We start from the raw sequence: 14,188 nt of genomic DNA on the forward strand, positions 1-14,188 counted from the left end.
CATTACTTAGAAATGGCACTTTTACTAGATCCAACAGCTCTTAGTCTTGTTGGCAACACTGCTGGCAGTGATCCCCCTCTTCACTTTGTCTCTCCGGGTGAGGAGAGGAGTCTCTGTTCCCATCTGGGGATTTGCTGACAGATGTGGAGTGTCTGAGGCACGCCTGGAACAAGTGCACAGCCAGTGGAGACACAGCACCTGGTCTGCATGCTTGTTCTAGGTCAGAGATCAGTAGAGGCAGAGGATGATGATCACAACAACAGACCAGGCAAGAAACATGTTTATAAGGCAATAAAGACAGGAGCCTTCCTATTCCTCACACTACAGGCTTCCTATAAGACAGACAGTTGTTCAGAATGCTAGAGCAGCACATAGATGTTACTGCACTGAGGTCACATTAATGAGGAAAGCATGGAGAAAAGATGGCTCGGTTACTGCCCTCTGCATATTGCTATTAGCATTTTGGAGCAGATCACCAAGGGTGCTCAGCAGGACCCCAAATGCGAAGTTTCCCCGAAAATTTGGGTGTTTTTTTGGGTTTGCCGCATGCGAACCCGAACCCAAATGCTGCAATCCGAGCCGACCCGAATACGAAGCCTGCCGAATGTGCGCACACGAATTCGGCTGGATGGAGCTGTGGGTTCGGCTTCGGGGATGACGTGATTGGGCCAATCAGAAGTCCTCCTGCCAAGGACCTGGCAACCCTAGCAACCAATCAGAGGAGGGGTGCCTGGCCCTCCCCTCCTCTATATAAAGCGGCGGCCATGTTGCGGAGCCACGCACTTGTGTGACTGTTGCTGGGACTGAGAGATTCTCCAGTGCTGTGCTGTGTCTGAGCAAATGCTTTTCACTGCTAAACCTAGCGTTTTGCTTCCTAAACACCTCCTAAACACATTTATTGTTGTCTTATATAGTTAGCTAGTATTTTGATTGTTTTTAGTCAGCTAGTGTATACTGTGCTAGGCTAGTGTTAGTCTGTGTGCAGGCTAGGCCTGCTAGCCTAGGTAGCCTTAGCCTACTACTAGCTTAGGTAGGTTAGGGATTCTAGTTAGTTGTGTACTTAGTAGTACTAATTTAGTTAATTATTACTGCTGTAGTCTGTTACTTTATTAGTTTCAGTACTGTGTTAGTTAGTTACTGACTGTGACAGGCCACCACCAGCATCCGTTGTGAGTGACCTGACCTGTGACTGTCTGTCACCTGCCCGAGCCTATTGATTGATTGCGTCTGACCGTGTGTGACCGATTGTTGTAATTGTCACAGACTGTTTGCCGCACGACTTACTTGTAGCATAGTACGCTAGGTGTTTCTTAGTTACCTGCGTGCGTGCTACTACTAGTGTCTACTACTATACTACTAGTCTACTAGTACCCGTTCACTTATTTTTTTTTTCACTTTTACTGTGTGATTTTATTATCATCTGTAGTGTGTGTAATAAATAAGAGTTACAACACATACAGGCCACCACCAGCATCCGTTGTGAGTTACCTGTGACTGTCTGTCGCCTGCCCGAGCCTATTGATCTGACCGTGTGTAACCGATTGTAATTGTCACCGACTGTCTGCCGCACGACTTACTTGTAGCGTAGTACTCTAGGTGTTTCTTAGTTACCTGCGTGCGTACTACTACTGCCTACTACTACTACTAGTCACCACCAAGTCACCACCAACACAGACTTTATTAAAGTTTACACCCTTTCCCGCCCTCTTCTACTTATTTTTTTTTACTGTATTTGTATAGTGCACAATGACTGGCAGAGGTAGAGGTTGAGGCACCACCAGGAGAGGCAGCGCCATTGCATGAGCCTCTGCCAGCAGCAGCAGGTCTGGGACTGGTCCGCCGCCAGCCACTGACCGCAGGGAGGAGGGAGAAGAGGCGCAACAGCAGCGTGTTGCGCCCATCTTTGAGATGGGTCGTCGCCCACGGCCCATTGGGGAGAGTCAGGTGCAGGCTGTGGTGGAAATGATGGCGGGGCAGGAAGCCACCTTTTCCAGCCAGGCCTCCAGCGAGACCAGTGCCACCAGCACCAGCACTCCTGTCCGCAGCAGGCCTCCACCAGCGCTTGAGGCCATGATCACGATGACCCCATCGACCAGCCTGCCCTCAATGAGCACGCTCTTCTCCCCTGAGACTGTGACCATGTACAGGGATGTTTTTGAGAAGTATGAGTTAGAGATCATGGGGCTATCCAAGGAGGAGGAGGAGGAGGAGTTTGAGGTGCAGAAGTTTGTTTTTGGCACTGAGGAGGAGGGGCGTGACGCAGGGGATGTTGGGGTAGAGGAGTTGGTTGAGGCGGGCTCACAGGATATGTTTGGGGTTGATGATGATGACTTGATAGATCCTCCCTATGTGCCACCAGTACCACCAGAACAGTTGGTTGAAGGCAGCTCGTCATCGGAGGAGGAGGCGTCTCTGGCACAGAGGTGCGGCAGCAGCAAGGCGGCCAGCACATGGCGTGGAAGGCAGGAGCCACAGCCTGCTGCTCCAGTCGCTACCACCACCCGCAGCAAACCTCTAACTACAACCAAAAATGGTCCAATAATGCATTTAGATTGATTTGCAATAGATTTCCAATAGATTGCATTCTGAAATCTATTGGAAATCTGTTCCTAGTGTGTGGCACACATCAGATAGATTCCTGTCAGATTCAACTTGACAGGCATCTGGCAGAAATCTATCTTATGGTCGAATCTGCTGTAAATCTATAAGCGTATGGCCACCTTAACACAACGTATGGTGTGGTTAAATAATGGCGCACGGTGGGACACTGGTGTTAGGCAGCAGCGGTGGAGGGAGTAGGATGAGGTAGAGGGAGGATTCAGTGTGTGCATAGGCATTGATACATTACCCATACCTCCCAACTTTTTGAGATAAGAAAGAGGGACACTTAAGCCACACCCCTGCCACACCCCTAATCACGCCCCCATCACACATTTGATAAAGATTTCATAAGAAAAATATGTTGTATTATAATTCAAACCACACTGGTCCTTTCTATCCTGGTTCATTTTCCTTTATTTTAACATTTTAAAATTAAGTAATATATCTATTTAAAGGATGGGAATAAAGTTTAGAGTCAATCAAATACATTTTTTAGTAGAGAAATATATATATTTATATAGAAAGAGGGACAAAGTCCAGAAAGAGGGACAAATGGGGAGGAAAGAAGGACAGAGGGACAGGGCTTCCAAAGAGGGACTGTCCCTCCGAAAGAGGGACAGTTGGGAGCTATGCATTACCTTGTCACGGCGATCGCTCCTTTGCTTCCTCAGTTATCTTGCTGTAGTCCTCCATCCAGCCAATCACCTTGTTGCTTCAGTTCCCGCATGGCGATTGGCTGGCTGCAGGACTCTTGCAAACTAACTAGGAAGTGAAGGAGTGATCACCGGGACAAGGTAATGTATGCTAGATGCCGGTAATGACATCTAGTTACTATGGTTATTCAATATTTTTCTAGGATGTTTTTAAAAATGTTAAATAACCTTAGTAGCAAGATGTCATTTTCTGCATCATGTATATGAACGATAAATAGCGTTGTGAAATAGAATACAATAAACTGATAAATAGCGTTTTATAATACATTTATCAGCGGAACGGCGCACCATTTTTTTAACCCGTGCCATTTTTAACTGTACTCGTGTGCATGGTCACTTTACTGGACTTTCAAGAATATGCTCCAATGTTTGGTGTTAGCCTCCATGCAGCAATCAGTGTGCCTTGTTGCAAAACTTAGGCCTTCAGGACAGGTTCAGAGATAGTCTTACCAAGGTGCATACTAACTAATTTTCCCCACCATCTCATATAGCACATACAAAACCACTTCTGCTGACAAGTACCAAGTACATTAAGCTGTAATAAATCAGTGGCATGACAGTTAGTGTGTGGCAGTCGCCCTGCGAATGCCTATGCTAACCGCCCACACCACTGTCAATTTGCCCTTTAAAACCCGGCAAAATCGAGCCGTGCATGCCCAGCATCAGCCTTCCGTGTGATAGCTGCGCATCCTGAGTGGTAACCAGCTGTTTACACTAAGGGCAGGTCACATGGGCGTTTTTGTGGCGTTTAATGCGGCGCTTTTGGGGATCTACCTTCGTTCTATTCAAGTGAATCGGAGCGTTTAGAGCTGGCTTTTGCAGGCTTTCATGAAAGCCTGGTAGTAGATCCCCGCATTGTGTCTTGTTTAGAAAGCAACATGTTGTTTTCAGAGGTAGTAAACACTGGGAAACAATTGCAGAGACCCGAACTGCTAGCCTTGAAGGCTTCCCAAAAGCCTTCAAAAGCTAGCGTCTAAACGATGGCGTTTAAACGCCGGCGTTTGTGGTGCAGAGCGAAAGCTCGGCAGAAGCCTGTATGAACCATCCCTAATACGCATGCATGTTTTCTCCTGTCGGTGTATGGCAGTGGTCAGCCAGCCGTGCTTGGCAATGTAGCAGGCATGTGCAAGGGGGGAGGGGGCTCTGGGTTCCCAAGCACTGCCCCCTTTAAAAATACCCATTAAAAGGCCCCTTTGACTGCGAAAACCCGTCCACAACCCGTGGGAAGCTTCTCCCCATCTGGACACTTTGGAGTAAAGAGGTCCATTACAGGATTCCTAGTGTAACCATCTCTGCAGCTGTGTGGGAGCAGGTAAGATGGTGTCTCCCTTCCCAATTCATCAATCCCGATTGTCAGAAGCCTCAATCACATTATTGGGAGATCTGTCCACGTCTGAAGTGACACGTGATCCAAGACAAGATGCTTCGCATTTTTTGGTGCAAGACCCTCCACCTACACCGATTCAGGGCAACAAAAGAAGACTATCCCTAGGCAAGGATGTAGAGGAGGGTATAAAAAGCAAAAAAGGAAAAAGCTAAAGGACAGGACCACCGAGATGGGTACAATAAAGATCTTTAACCTATCCTCCGAGAATCTTCCAGTGACATCTCCCTTCTCAGCAAAGGCCTCAATTTTGCACCTACTAAAGGTCCCAATGAGTTCCAGTTGTTCAAGGACTTAAATAAATTCATTAGGAACCTAACATTAAAAAGATTTTATGGTCTCAGAGAAGAGAAAGGAGTCCCCATCCCCATCGATCAGCCTCCACCAGAGATCCCTACACCTGGGGATCTATCTACAGATGATTTAGACACATTGAGAATTCTTCAAGAACTTACTGAAGAGCAGCAGGAAGAAGATGTTGATTGGCTAGACTTGTTCACTCCGCCGGAAATCAAGAATAGTTGGTTCAAACCAAAATACATCTTCAATCCCACCCACTCGAAAGGTCAACATATTACCAACTTTTATCAGTCAGTTTGGGGGCCAGTTCAAATCTTTATGCACCACACAGAAGCAAAGCCCACTGAATAAGAAAAATAACCTGAATAAAGAGGAAAGAGATGCTCTTAAGAATCTCACAGAGAACAAGAATATTGTGGTCAGGCAAGCAGACAAGGGCGGAGCCATTGTGATCGTAGACCATCCCCACTATCTGGAAGAGGGCTACAGGCTTTTGAGAGACTCAATCACGTACCAACAGTTGAAGGGAGACCCCACTACACAATTCAAGACAGATCTCAAGATGATGATTGACAAAGCATTAGAAAATAAAATTACCACAAAGGAAGAATCCCGATTTTTGATCAATCAACACCCCATAATACCGTACTTTTATCATATCCCAAAGATCCACAAATCTCAGGATCAGGGCCGGGCTGAGGCATAGGCTGGAGAGGCTCCAGCCTCAGGGCGCAGTGTAGGAGGGGGCGCACAATTCATTCAGCTGTCATTCCTAATTGTGTTTGAAGCAGAAAGAAATAAGAAAAGGAGATACATGGAAGTAACTACAAGCCAGATAACTAGAGATTAAGGTGTTGGGGGCCATGGGGTCCCTCTTAGTCTAAGAGAAATCAGTGTGTGACGGCTGGGGTGGAGGGATGGAGGGGCGCACTTTGGTGTCTCAGCCTTGGGTGCTGGAGGACCTTGTCCCGGCTCTGCTCAGGATAAACCCCCAGGTAGACCAATTGTGGCGGGTATGGATGGAATACTTGCGCCTGTATCTGAGTACATAGATTATTTTCTACAACCGATTGTCATCAACACCAAAGCCTACACAAAAGACTCAGGATATGTGCTTGATATACTACAGGATTTTGTGTGGAAGGACAGTTACAGGTGGGCCTCACTGGACGTTACGTCCTTATATACTTGTATACCGCACTCCAAAGGCCTAGAGGCGGTCAACTATTTCCTCACGCTTGATGGATCTTTCCATCCTATGCAAGCTCAGTTCATTCTGGACCTTCTGGATTTCTCATTAACCCATAATTATTTCACTTTTGCAGGAGAATTTTTTCTACAGATATGTGGCACAGCTATGGGGGCGGTGTTTGCCCCGAGCTTTGCCAACCTATACATGGCACATTGGGAAGAGTTTAACATTTGGAGTGGCAACCCCTACGGGGCAAACCTCGCCCTCTATTTTCGTTATATTGACGACATTCTAATAATTTGGGATGGGCCGGATGACACCTTTGCTGATTTCCTGGGTCATTGTAACACTAATATTTTTGGACTCCAGTTCACTTCAGTACAAAATAAAGACAATATAGTGTTTCTAGATCTGGAGCTCATGCATGATACACATGGGTGCATACAATCACTAACTCATTTCAAACCCACCTCTGGCAACTCCTTTTTGCATAAAGAGAGTTGCCACCACCCAAGATGGATCAGCAATGTACCCGGTAGTCAATTTTGCCGTTTACGACGGAATTGTACAACTACTAAAGATTACAATACGCAAGCAGATTACTTGACTAAAAAGTTCACAGATAAAGGGTATGAGATAACTAAAGTTACAGAAGCAAGAAAAGAATACGAAAATATAGGAGCACTCAACAAAACAAAAACAAAAATAAAAATAGGTTCTTCCAAGAACAAGGGACCACAATTTGTAACTACCTATAACAGTAAATCTGGGCAGATCTACAATATCATCAAATCCAATTGGCCCCTTCTCCTTAGAGACCCCATATTAGCTAAGTGTCTCCAAGATCCCCCTCTGATGATTTTCAGGAAAGCTAGGTCCCTGAAAAATCAAATATCCAGAAAGCAACGTTGGGATAAATAGAGAAAGTACGCATGATGAATCATCAACGATTAGAGGAAATTTTATATGTGGCAAACCCCGCTGCAAATGTTGCAAATTTCTCAAAAATCGTTGTAAAACTGTGGAGCTTACAAATACAATGATCCAGATCAAGCAATTCATTACATGTTCTACCACCTTTGTCATATACCTATTATCCTGTGGATGCTCTAAACCCTATGTAGGTCAGACTACACGCCCACTAAGAGAGCGGTTTGGAGAACATCGGAGAGGAATAGAAAATAGCCTGCAAGGTCACAGTGTACCAAGACACTTTTATGAAAAACATAGTCAATCCACAGCTAGCCTATCTGTGGTGGGATTAGAAGCAATATCGGCGGAACTTCCAGAGGGCATTAGATTTCGGAAGTTATGCGAGAGAGAAGCGTATTGGATCTTCAAGACCAATTCTCTGTCGCCTATAGGCCTCAATGAGGAAGTAGAAACCGCCAATTTCATTTAAGTATTCCTGTCCATACATCACCTTTCCCCCCTGTTTTCCCCCCAGTTTAGATCACCCCCTTTCTTCCCCCCCCCCCCCCCCCTCCGTTTTTAGTTGGTTCTGACAGACCAGTTCCCGTCACGCATATATCTGTTTTCCCCCCATCGTTTTTGCATACACACCTAGTGGGTTCCATTTGCTCACTCGCATAGAACTACTCCATCATAAGTTTGTTATGTGTTATATACACATTTATGTGAATTTTTATATATATGTATATATTATACCTTTTATATGTTTATGTTCTATGTTTCTGTGAGGGTTTGAAAATGGCAAGCAGCCAAAATGCTGATTTTATGTTTGTTCACATGTTTACCTGCATTCTTAACCTATTGTAAGTCAGAATCGTGTTTATATTTGATTTTAGTTAATGTTATCTAAAGATTTTTATCCCATGGCACCCTGCCTGGAGGCCGATTGATGTTGTATGTGATTGACAGGGTGTACACTGTCTGTAGCATATGGCACAGTCCCAACATTCCTCATCCCTTCCCCGTCCCCTCCCACTGCCCCGCCCCCCCCCCCCCCCCTTTTCATGTTCCCTTCATGAGGAGTAACGCTCCTAACCTCCATCATGCATACACTACACCTTTTATCCCCAACAGCTGTCCGCATTATTGCGGAGATACTGCATCGGATTACTCATTGTGGGACACCCCTTTCCGCATATTTATGGCTGCTTAGCAACAGCTCCTTTTACACACGGAGTACCCGCCCCCGGCATGACACAAGTTGTCATACATCTACGTCCCCGCCTCCCAGCGGCATCAGCCCTCCCACTATACGGAGTATCCCTCCGGCCCGTCCATAGCCATCCTTTCTTTTCCCTATCCACTCCATGTCCCCCCGATGAGGAGTATCGCTCCTCATCATCGTTACGTACGCACTACACTTTTTATCCCAGACAGCTGTCCGCATCATTGTGGAGTCACTACACCCGACCACCCAATGCGGAATACTTTTTCCGTACAGTTTATGGCCGCACAGTAACAGTAACCTCAACATATGGAGTACCCGCCCCCTGTATGACACGAGTTGTCTTACAATAACGTCCCCGCCCCTTAGTGGCTTCTGCCCTCCCACCACACGGAGCATTCCTCCGGCCTGCCCATAACCATTTTTCTTTCCCCTGTCTACTTCGTGTCCCCCCGATGAGGAGTAACGCTCCTCATCTCCGTCACCCATGCATCACACCTTTATTCCATCCAGCCGTCCGCATCATTGCGGAAATATCCTACCACATTATTCAACGCGGAATACCTTTTCCGTATATTTTATGGCTGCTTAGCAACAGCACTCTCAACATACGGAGCACCCGCCCCCTGTATGACATGAGCTGTCATACTTTAATGGCCCCGCCTCCTAGCGGCATCCCCTCTTCTACCATACGGACAATCTCTCCGGCCCGCCCACAGCCTTCCCTATTTTCCTCTGCCTACCCCGTGACGGAGACGGGATGTCCTTTGGGCCCCGCCCCTCCAGGCTCACTCTATCCTATCACCATTCTGAGATCACAGAGCACACGACGTCCCCGCCCACTGCTCGTGTATACATTTTTTGTAGGTAGACATCCCTTTGTACCATTCTACACTTCACCTCCCCTCCCCACTCATGACACACCTTTGGTCATACAGTCCATGCTTCAGCATCAGCGTTACAGTTTGAGAATCAGACATGCCCTTCCCCTTTGGTGTTTACATGTGTTGCCAGGCCATCTGTTGTTTTTGTCCACCCCCCTTGCCGGTCAGCTGAGTCAATCCAGCCAGTGGTTGACTCTCCCTCCGCTGGGGTTAACACTCCCACCATTGCCAGCCAGACTATTGGTCTTACATATTAGCAGTCAAACAACTACTGCTCGCCATTGTGACCTCACACTGGTCGCCGTGGCAACCCTCATTGGGCCAACCCACAGTTCACTTCTATTTAAACCGGCGTGCTGGTCGGCGGCGTCACCTGATGAAGGCGAGGATTCGCCGAAACGCGCTGTGACGCTGCCAGCACGCACCAGTCCCCAGGGTCAGCCACCTCCTGTCCTTTCCATCTGGACCACGATCTCCGCAGGCCACGGAGTACGTAGAAGGCGCCCTCCCAGGGTTTCAGGAATAGGGCTTCGCCCTCACTTGATATGCTTTTACGCATCTACTTTCTAGTAAGTGCAATTGTTTTATGCGCATTTTAATTCAATAAATCTGTTTTACACTATGGAGCGCTCCTCCGCTTTTCCATTTTTTCTGTTTTTATCCAAGAATGCCTTTCAGCTGGGCCTGAAGGAGCTGCCCTCTGTGTGAAACCATTATCTATCTGTTTGCCCGCACATCCACGGTGCCCAGAAGCGCAAGATTTCCCTTCGCTGTGTTCTGTGGTTTTTTCCCTCCCCCAACACCCCCAGTGAACTCTCCCTAGTCCCTCCCTCAGCACCCCCTAATTACTTCCCCTTCCTACAGCACCCACACTGACGTCTACAGATCTCTACTTCTCCCAACATCCACCAACACCCCTTTCCCCATAGTTGGCACCCAGTACTCACATAACACTAAGTACCTGCACCCAGGCCTGACATTGCACCCAGTACTCCCACCTGTACATGGTAACCGCTATCTGCACCAAGCACCCACTTAACCAGTACCCACATCGAAAGTACCTGCATTTAAAACCCACGTGACACCCAATGCTCACCCATACTTAGCACCCAGTATAGGCATGGAACCAAGTATTTGCACCCATTTCACACCCAGCACCCACATGACATCCAATACATGCACCCAGCACCTGATGGAAGACTGCAAGTTACTTGCAGAGACCAATGGGAGTCCAAGGCAGTAATCCACTGTGCAATACCACCTGTACCAAACAGGTAAAGTAAATCAACAACAGAATGGCTTAAATAGAAGAAAATACACCTTCTGGAGTGGCCCAGTCAGAGTCCTGACCTCATCCCGATTGAGATGCTGTGGCATGACCTCAAGAAAGTGATTTACACTAGACACCCCAAGAATAATAATGAATTTGAAACAGTTCTGTAAAGAGGAATGGTCAAAAATTACTCCTGACCGTTGTGCACATCTGATCTGCAACTACAGGAAACGTTTGCTTGAAGTTATTGCTGCCAAAGGAGGTTCAACCAGTTATTAAATCCAAGCGTTCACATACCTTTTCCACCTGCACTGTGAGCAGGGATGAGCTCATGTGTCATTACGAGTAGCTAGCTACTCAAATTCATGATTCTAATGAGGCGTAAATGCTTCAGGTGTGCGGCTGGGAGAGAGGGGGTTAATCACCCAGCTGCCCGCCGCTTCTATGCATATCACAGCCTCGCACGCATCCAATGAGATGCATTCCACAACGCAGTATGGTGCACTTTCTCCTTCTGGCCAAAGGGGGAAGTGTGCGGTACTGAGTGGTGGAACGGGTCCCATTGGACGCGTGGGAGGCTGTGATATGCATAGAAGCGGCGGGCAGCTGCGTAATTAACCCCCTCTCTCCCAGCCACACACCTGAAGCAATTACGTCTCATTAGAATCACTAATTTGAGTAGCTAGCTACTCCTAATGACTCGTGGCTCATCCCAGACTGTGAATGTTTACATGGTGTGTTCAATGAAAACATGGAAACATTTAATTATTTGTGTGGAATTAGTTTACGCAGACTGTGATTGTCTATTGATGTAACTTAGATGAAGATAAGATCACATTTTATGACCAATTTGTGCAGAAATCCTTATCATTCCAAAGGGTTCACATACTTTTTATTGCTACTGCAGATATTTAACTAGTTAACCACTAAGGGTTTTTTCCCCTTAAAGGGAGTCTAAAGTGTAATTTAAATAAAAAAAACCTACTTACCTAAGGAGAGGGAAGGCCCTGGGTCCTTTAGAGCCTTCCTGTTCCTCCTACGCTCCCCGAGTTCCAGCCCATGCATCAGGCAGATCATTTGTGTGGGGTGGGGTTAGGCATCAAGGGAGAGGATTCTGTGTGAGAGTAGGGTTAGGTTTAGCTATAGTAAAATATTGGTATTTAATACCGATATTTTACACTTTAGGTATTAAATACCAAAATTTTACTATCGGCATGACTGGGCACCCAATCTTGGGTCGCAGAGTATGTAAAACAGAGGCGCCCAAATATACCACCTGAGATCTTCAGATAAATCCCACCGCTGCCACAGCCAAATATATCCTTATATTCCATAGAAACCAGATCGTTTAGAATGCCACAGCGCTGATGACCAGATTCCAAAGTATACAGTACATTCCACTCAGCAGAGGCTCCCAGTGCAGGAACACATAATCTGCATATGCACTCCATGCAAATAGAAAAGGGATGCTCTTAGTATCTTTCAGCACATGGATCCAATTTTATTACAAAATTAAAAATAGCCAGAACAGAGCAATAGTCACTCACATAATGAGGGTCCCAATCCACTTAGGACCCTCTCTGTTGTAATATGCTTCCCACCAGTGTGGTACTCGCTCCCTTCCTTTGCCTGTGAGTGCTTCCCTCTCCCGTCCCTACTAGTTTTGGCTTTCTGCGGCCATCAGATGACAGCGCGTCAGAATTTTGCTGCTACTTTATAAATCAATAATAATAATGATTAATTGTCAGAGGTTCTTGAAGTATATTCTATAGCTTATTTGCATATTCATAGCTAACAATAGATTGGTTTCTGAGGCTGGGTGAAGCCTACAGAGTAAAATTTACATCTCTGCAGTCACTGTCAATGCCAGTCTCATTGAGGGGTTGATATCGGGTGGCAAAATGTACCTTCTTTAGTGCACATCATTCCTCCCTGAGCTTTTATAATGCCTGCGATTTGCAGCAAAGAAGGTACATTTCGGCACCCGGGGCACCTGATAAAATCGTGGGCGCCGAGACATGCGGATATGCAAAAGGCAGCATTTTTCCCCTAATTTATCTACAAGATATACAGTATTTTTAACACGTAGCAAGTACAAAAGTTCTATGGATAAGAAAGTAAGATAAGTTTATAAAATAAAATTTTAAATTAGGATTCTACCATTTGTACCAGGTACCAGTTTGAAGCCCTTTTACTATTGATACCATTTGTTGACTAAGTGTAAAAGATTTTAAGGAAGGCTTGGGACCCACTGGGGGTGCTTTTACAGCGCTTGGTTATCACAGGCGATCAGCAGAGTGCTACATTGGTGTATCTCTATGAGGCCCCCTGCACACTGCAAATCCGATTTGCGATTCCGATTTGTGATTCCGATTTTCCCTGGATGCTATCAATAAAAAACGCCAGAAAAACGCAGCATGCAGTACCGATTAAAAATCTGAATCGCATGTGCAAATCGATTAAAAATCGCAAATCGGAATCACATGTAGTGATGTTCCAAAAGGAACATGGACCTTGTGCTAATACAAGTTAATGCCATTAAAATGTTGTAAATGTATTTATGATGACCAGATAAAGACTCTTGAGAACTTCTGAAATACTTAGTTTGACCTAGCATGAAAGTGTATATAGGTTGTACTTTTAAAGGACACCTGAACTGAGAGGGCTATGGAGGCTGCCATATTTATTTCCTTTTAAACAATGCCAATTGCCTGGCAGTCCTGCTGATCCTCTGCCTCTAATACTTTTAGGGCGCATTTCCACTTTAGCGGAAACCGGATAGTGCGGGGAACCCCTGCAAAGGGTGCAATGGTAACGCCAGCCGAATCGCTACCGCTAGTGATTCGGCCGGCTTTTCCATCCGAATCGGCGCAGGAGGCTGCGGATCCCATAGCCGTGCATAGCACGGCTGATGGGATTCGTGTGCTTTCCCCGCAGACCCAGAAGAGCCGGCTTGCGTATCGCAGACGCGCGCCGCTCTAGTGGAATCGCGCCCTTAACCATAGACCCTGAACATGCAGATTAGATGTTCCAAACTTATGTTTGACTGGGTTGGCCCCATGCTTGTTTCAGGTGTGTGATGCAGCCATATAGATGAATCCTGGCTAGGGTCAGTACCTATTCAGTAAGGAGTTCAAGGCAAGACTTCCTAACATTGCAGGGCATGTCCTTCATGGCTGCAGCTCTTCAGCGATTTGAGTCCGACAGGAAAAAAAGTGCTATACAAATGTTAGGATTAATGATCAGCAGGAAGCCAGGCAACTGGTACTATATGGTAGCCTACATATATTCTCTCACTTCAGGTGTCCTTTAAGTCCAAACAGATGTTGGGAACCTGAAGAAGAAATTACTGTATTCTGAAAGCTAATTACTCTCCAGATAACCTCCAGGTGGCACCTCCCACTACTTGAAGTGAAACTATAAATTGGTATAAAACAAAGTGTTTCACTTACCTGGGGCTTCTGCCAGCCCCATGCAGCCTTCCTGTCTCGTGCCGGTCCTCCATGATCCTCCGTTCTCCCACCTCCTGCTACTTTCTTATAAGTCGACGGCAACTGCGCCTGCGTGCCACGCGTCTCCTTTTCCGCATTCCAGCCGGCAATAGCGTCCTGTGCTATTAGCGCAGTTGCCGTTGACTTACACAAAAGTAGCAGGAGGTGGGAGAATGGAGGATCGTGGAGGACTGGCACGAGACAGGAAGGCTG

This window comes from Hyperolius riggenbachi, chromosome 11 (genome assembly GCF_040937935.1).
Source record: "Hyperolius riggenbachi isolate aHypRig1 chromosome 11, aHypRig1.pri, whole genome shotgun sequence".
Classification (NCBI taxonomy): Eukaryota; Metazoa; Chordata; class Amphibia; order Anura; family Hyperoliidae; genus Hyperolius; species Hyperolius riggenbachi.